The following is a 5,809-nucleotide window of genomic DNA, read 5'->3' on the forward strand; positions in this document are numbered from 1 at the left end:
GGCAGGAAATTTGTAAATCACTGCTCTGCAGCTCAACCCTCGCTTTCCATACCCTGAGCTCTTCCTCAGCCTCTCATCATAGTAATAGTTAAGTAATAGTTAAGATGCCTGAGCTCTTTAGAGTTTATACCCTGCCTCACATCCTCTCTAGCACCCTGCAGGAAGGCATTATTGTTCCTAATTTGCAGAGGAGGAAGTAGAGACTCAGGAGGCCAGGTGAGGGGTCCAGGTCAGCAGGCCTCCAGCCGGCTCTTGCGCACGTGGAAATAGGCATCTCTGCAGGGACCTGGTGAACCACGTGGATTCTCAACTTCTCAGCCAGTGATCCCTCCGCTGCTGCCTGCTGTTTCTCTAATTTCCAGGCTGAATGATAGTGCTCCCTCCTGACCCACCCTCCATCCCACGCATGAAGATGAGGCGGGGGATGTGCCCAGAATGTGATGCGTGGAGCCCAGCTCACCCGTGCGGGACTCAGGAACCGGGCGTGGCCCCTCGTTCACGTGAGGCTTCGCGCTCTCTGGATACCCTCCACATGCCACTCATTTCCTCATCCTGGCAAGAATGGTCCAGACTGATGCTCAGCCCCTCACTGCTGAGACTCAGAGACATAGGATGGCCACGTCTCTTCTAGTGCTGGGTCCAAATTCCTGCTGCTGCCTTGCACACCCTCTGGGAGGCCTTTGGAGAGTCACTAATTTCTAAACCTATTCCCTCCCTTGTAAAACAAGGATCCCAGAGATGCTGTGGGAATCAATGAGACAGGAGGAGTGACAGCACCGCATGTGTGCTGGGCGCACACTCAAGCCGGCATTCGTGCCGTGGCCTCCAGGAAGGGGTCTCAGCAGCTGGAGTGCAAGGACGGGGCCAGCACCGTGGTGGGCCGGGCTTGCTTCTGTACCAGAGGCCCAGGCTTCCCACCACACACCATGTCACAGTGGGCCCAGCCACAACCTCCTTGGGACAACCTGGCCGGTGAGGCCTTCAAGCGTGGCACAGACCTAAGATGCATGTCCAATGAGCAGCACTGTGACGCCAAACTTTGTCAGGAGGTGTGGATGTATCACTGGAAACAGATGCTCTAGACCAAAGTGTCCTTTTCCTTCTCTGTCAGGCTCCCTGGACTTTTGTGACAATCCTACAAGACAATGCCAGGCAGTTGGGGCAAGGACACAAACAGCTCTCAGAGGTGAGGCTCTGCCTTCAGGGAGCCCCAACCACACCTCCCATGTCCTGACCCCTGGGCTGTGTGACCCCAAGCAAGTTCCTTAACCACTCTGTGTCTCAGTCCTCTTTTATGATATTAAGACAATAATAACACTAACCTCATGAAAATTAAGCTGTGAGGATTAAGTGAAATAATTAGAACAGCTCCAGCCATTCATCCATCCATCCATCCGTTTATCCATCCATTCATCCATCGATCCATTCTCCCTCATCACCCTCTCTGAGACCCCTTAGGTGCCGGGTGCAGGAAACACATGGGTCCTAGCCCTGCCAACCTGTCCCAAGTGGTTCTCTGGAAAGCAGACTCTGAGGCAGAGTTAGGAGTATAAAAGACTGGCTGGCAGGTACCATCTATGAAGGGAAGTGGGTTTGGACAGGGAGAGGTCAGACTGTGATGCAAATACAACCAAATATAACCTGGCAGAGGCCAGGCCCACAGAGCTCCAGAGCAGGACCATTAGAGGAGACCCCATTGCTTGGGGGAAGAGCTATGTCCTGGTACCTCACCTTGCTCAGTTGATGGAGGCTGCCCCAGGGGGAGTGTGATGAGTCTAGGAATCAGCGAGAGGCCATCGGGTCACCACGCCTCTCACAGCTGAGCAGCAGAGAGCACTCTCCTAAAGGGGGACCTGCAGTGTGTCTTGGAGCCTGCCGTGCCAGTCCTACAATGGAGGGTGAGACGCATGAGGGTGAGAGCCTCATACAGAGACAGGAGCTGGTGGGAGGGCAGGGTGCTATAAAGATGCCAGAGATGCCTGCCCTGGGGAGACAGCAAGGCTTCTTGAGAGTGATCGCTAAGCTAAGGGATAAATGGTGAGTGACAGGTGTCCAGCAGGGACAAGGGAGGAGGCCACTGGCCTAGGATCAGCACTGGGTAATGAGATGGTAGCTAGACATGGCAAAGGCCTTGGGCTGTGGCTGTAGGACTGTTCTGGAGCCCAGACCTTGGCCCCTTCCCGGAGGCTGCTGGGAGCTTTCTTGTTCATGCTTTTCCCAAAACCATAAGAGCCTGGGGCTGTCCCAAGCTCCCTTCCTCTCCATCCCTATCATCTTCACCGGGAGTGTGGGACCAGAGCATGCAGGCCCCATAGTGGGGCTCTTGTTTCTTGCAGACAGCCTTGGCCTTGTTAGCCCAGGCCCAGGGGTGCTGGTTACAAAGGCAGGGCTTGTGACGGGGTGAGTTACCAGCTAAACCCAAACCACTGTGTTAACGCAGAGTGGGGGGAGCTATTGTTTTTGGCCTCGGGAGCCTGCTCACAAGCCAGGGTTGATTTTGGTCATATTCAGCCACTGAATACCCACGTGCTCCAGTTCCGCGGGTCCATTTGTCCTTTGGGTGAGCAAAGGGTTTGAGCATCAGCCCTGAGGGGCAGAGTGAGGAAGGGCCGGGGAGGCAGAAGCACCCTGGAGGGCCCTGCCCTTGTCTGAAATTCAAAAGATGCATCCAGCCCCTCAAAGGAAATTCTCCTGATCTCCTTTCCCCAGAGTGTTATCAGACCCGGGCCTGGCCCCAAACCGTGGATGGGAATAGTTCAACCCTGAGATCCTCCCGCCTCTGGCACAGCGAAACATCTACACTGCTACTGCTTTTTCTTCTTTCATTTGATTCCCCCTGGTAGCCCACAAGGCTGGACCGCAAGTCATTTTCAAACAAGAATCTCTTTTGTTTGCTGAGCATAAGTTCTCATTCCATTAGAAAAAAATATAGGGCTCCTTCCATCAGGTTTCTCTTGGAAACCTGGCCTCCATTTTGGGGCAAAAGCATTTTAAGAAATCAAGTTCCTAGAGACTTTCCCTGCCCGGCCCCATTTTAGCAGACACGCCTCTCGGACACTGTTCAAGCCGAAATGGGCCCGCAGCAGCCCCTCACACTCTGCTGTGTGTGTAAATCCCCCAGGGGGGTGGTCAACACCCACATTCAGCTCTGGACCCTGGGGTGGGGCTCAGACCCTGCGTGTTTGACCAGCACCTGGGTGATGCCAACACTGCTGCGGCATCCGAGTGAGGGTTGAGGATGTGGCCAAAACCTTGCTCTCCAGAGGGTCCTCTGCTCAGACCTTAGAAGCCAGAGTCTTCATGACCCTCCCGGTAGAGCCATCAAACCCTCCCTGTCCGGCCACCCTGCAGAGAACATTGACAGGCCACGACCCACAGCGTGCAAGGAAAAGAACATCTACCTCCAGAACTTCCAGGCCACGGGAGACCTCAGAGTGGACCAGATGACGCAAGGAGGGGAGAGGTGCAGGGAGACAGGACGGGCAAGAACAGAGCCAGAGACCCAACGTCTAAGGCACTGGCAGGCAGGAAGGGAGTCTACAAAGGAACTGGAGAGGGAACCCACCAGGAGGGGTGGGAGCCCCATGAAGGAAGGGTCGCCGTGGAAACCAAGGGGGAAATGGTCCCCAAACTCCAATGTTGCAGAGAAATCCCAAAAGCTAAAGACTGAAGGGTGCCTTCCTGATTGGTTTCAACAGCAAGTCTCTCACTCAGCTCGTAGGGCTGCAGCCCCCATCCCTACACAGCAGGAGAGGCATGGGCAGAGGCTGGGAAGGGACAAGAAATGTGGTCAAAAAGAGAGAGAGTCAAAGCAGTGACTGAGGAGGTGTGGGGACAATCGAGCCTCTTTTCTTTGTGATAAGGAAGAGTGAGGCAGAAACCAGCAAAGAAAAGAGAGCGTGGGAGCAAAAATGGGCCATCCAAGGGCAGAGCCCAGAAGGCTGGCACAAGAAGGTATGTAAGATACAGGGAGAGGAGGGGGAGGCCAGGCTTCTGTCGTGGCTGCAAGGAAGGAGGGGAGGCCTCCTGCTGAGAGAGAACGAGAAGTTTGGAAGCAGTGGGGAATGGACTTCCTATGGCTCTGGTGGACACATATTGGTGGGCTGATGTTCACCAACAGCACTGAACTGCCCCGATACCAGATCTGAGAAAGGAGTGCCTGGCTCAGTCCACAGCTAGGGTGTTGCCAGGGGGGGACTCAATCCAAGAAGAGTGATGCAGGAGATATGACGATACCTGCAAGAGAGAGGCTGCAGTGGTGCTTCACGGAGTCTAAGCAGGGGAGGAACAGAGGAAGGCAGGAGGGAGCCCAGAGGTAGGAAGAAAGCAGAGAAAGCAGGGGTCTGGGGCATCCGGTGCTGTGTTTCCAGAATGACTGATTGAGATAGGTATAAGGAAAATAGTTATGGAGAAAATGAGAATATTTAATTCTGGGTGATGGCACACATAGGTGGTATCACAATGACAGTAATTAGAGGTGCTCGGGTAAGGAAGCGGAATCTAGGATGGTGGACACCTCCCCCAAGGGTGGCCACCGAGGATAATGACTACTAAGCCCCAGAGCTCAGGGGAGACCCATCCAGCACCGTGTCCCTGGCATAGGGACACATAGACAAGCACATACTCAGAGCAGCACTCTCCTCGTGCTGAGCAGACAGGAGTGGTGGTGACATCTGAGAACCAGCCCTCCACTAATTGAGAGAGGGGTCGCAGGTTGGGCCCGCAGTCAGGCACAAGGCACTATGGTCTCTGGGGGAAGCTCCAGGGTGTCAGCCTTGCCTTCCCAGGGCAAGGGCTATCTCTGGGCACTCACCTTGTCCATCCAAATGACCCAGCAACAAGGGAGGTACCACCAGCACACGCAGTGAATGTGAGCAGAGATAGGGCACAGGGCTTTGGAGCAACATTGTTTCGGAAAGAAACAAAGAGAACACAGCACAGGCAAGTTAAGCTCCCTTGTAGGGAAGGATTCCTGTACCTTTTATTCCTGCTAAAGAGTCTGATGATTTGTGTCCTCCACACTGGGCTTAAGTGCCAACATTAGGTCTCATTCAACTCTGTGCTACATAAGTGTTACATACATTGTCTCATTTAATGCTCATGACAGCCCTGAACTTGAAAAATGTGAACTGGCTTACATGCATTTCTGTACGAACACTTTTGCATATCCAGATATAGAAATACATAAGGACTCAGGCAGAAAACCCAGTTTAAAAACTCCCTTTCTCATCCAAACACCACTCAAGTGGGACGACTCGACATTCACATACAAAGAATGGATTCTGATCCCCCACTTCACAACATATACAAAAATTAACTCAAAATTGATCATTGACTTAAATATAAGAGCTAAAACTGTTACAATCTTAGAAGAAAACATAAGGGTAATTCATGATCTTGGCAAAGAATTTGGGACAGAATTCTTAGATATGCCAGCAAAAGTGTGAGCAACAAAAGAAAAATTAGATAAATTAGACTACATAAAAATTTAAAACTTTTGTATCAAAGAACATTATCAGGAAAATGCAAAGACATCCTATGAAATGGGAAATTTTTCACAAATCATATATCTGATAAAGGTCTAATATCCAGAAGAGCTAAAGAACACTTACAACTCAATAATCAAAAGACAATTTAAAAATGGGCAAAGTAGGGCTTCCCTGGTGGCACAGTGGTTGGGAGTCCACCTGCCGATGCAGGGGACACAGGTTCGTGCCCCGGTCCGGGAGGATCCCACATGCCGCGGAGCGGCTGGGCCCGTGAGCCATGGCTGCTGAGCCTGCGCATCCGGAGCCTGTGCTCCGCAACG

The 5,809-nt window shown here is 52.5% G+C and overlaps 1 long non-coding RNA gene across 1 annotated transcript in view; it reads right to left on the minus strand.

Annotated features, from left to right (window-relative positions):
- The window catches only part of LOC307174868, a 34,609-nt gene extending 29,754 nt beyond the window's left edge, over positions 1 to 4,855 (minus strand). Inside the window, exon 1 of the long non-coding RNA XR_013824189.1 lies at positions 4,814 to 4,855. This is a non-coding gene — a long non-coding RNA (uncharacterized lncRNA). The remainder of the gene's footprint in view (positions 1 to 4,813) is intronic.
- Between the last annotated feature and the right edge of the window lie 954 nt (positions 4,856 to 5,809).

The sequence above is a fragment of the Stenella coeruleoalba genome, assembly GCF_951394435.1.
Source record: "Stenella coeruleoalba genome assembly, chromosome: 16".
In the NCBI taxonomy this organism is placed as follows: Eukaryota; Metazoa; Chordata; class Mammalia; order Artiodactyla; family Delphinidae; genus Stenella; species Stenella coeruleoalba.